Here is a 960-nt window from a genome sequence, read left to right as displayed (position 1 = left end):
CTCTATCTCTGTGTGTCAAATAAATAAAATCCTTCAAAAAAAAAAAAAAGTGTTCATACTAGGACACCTGGATGGCTCAGTTGGCTAAGCATCTGCCTTTGGCTTAGGTCATGATCCCAGGTTCTTGGGATTAAGTCCTGCAGGAGGCTCCCTGCTCAAGGGGGAGTCTGCTTCTCCCTCTCCCTATGCCTCTCCTTGCTCATGTTCTATCTCTGTTTCTCTCTCTCAAATAAATAAATAATGTTTTAAAAGTATCCATACTTACCTGGTAGGGGAAACACCATGATCACAAAGGTGGTTTTCCCAGGGCGAGACTTATCCATTGCACAATGGATGTGCTGACTCTTGCAATTTCCCCAAATGGAGGAAACGCTGCATAATTTGTGGTAATGGGGGACTGCATTCATACTGTCCCCTAAAAAAAAAAAAAAATTAATTAATTAAATAAATAAAATAAAGCATCCACAGAGTTTGGGAAACACCGGCCTTGCAGAAGTCTAAACTCTATGATCTAGTCTGTGTCCACCTCTGTAGTCTCAAAACTGAGCAGCTTCCCCAAACCTTTCTAGCCACTTGATCTCCGTATGATCCCCCAATTATACTCTACCTTTCACAGTGTTTCCTGGATCCTAAATGGCCCATGTCCCCTTTGGCCCAGCCTCATTCTTCAAGACCCCAATCAAATGCCTTCTTCTCTGTGAAGCCTTCCAGTGATCCGTCCCCTCCTCAGTTGCTCACCTTGGGTTCCTTCCGGTGGAGCCGGAATCACACCGTCGCAGCAGTGACTGGCTTCTGTCCAGCCTCCACTACCTCCTTAGGAGCACAGGGCAGGTGTCATGTCCTATTTGCTGGATGTCGCTGGCAACCCGCCAGGCACTAACTAAGCCCTCCATAAATATCATCTGAGTTAGTCAACATTAATAAAGGCCAAAAATATCCTTGTTTCTGAACTGGAATCCA

The 960-nt window shown here is 45.1% G+C and overlaps 1 non-coding gene across 1 annotated transcript; it reads left to right on the top strand.

Annotated features, from left to right (window-relative positions):
* The first annotated feature begins 257 nt into the window (after positions 1-257).
* LOC123392063 lies at positions 258-418 on the top strand. Its single transcript, XR_006606735.1, has one exon. It is a non-coding gene; the product is annotated as a U1 spliceosomal RNA (small nuclear RNA).
* Positions 419-960: the final 542 nt, after the last annotated feature.

Source organism: Mustela putorius, unplaced genomic scaffold (genome assembly GCF_011764305.1).
Source record: "Mustela putorius furo isolate JIRA1106 unplaced genomic scaffold, ASM1176430v1.1 tig00000430_pilon_pilon_pilon, whole genome shotgun sequence".
NCBI lineage: Eukaryota > Metazoa > Chordata > Mammalia > Carnivora > Mustelidae > Mustela > Mustela putorius.
This window is presented reverse-complemented; position numbering and strand designations above follow the sequence as displayed.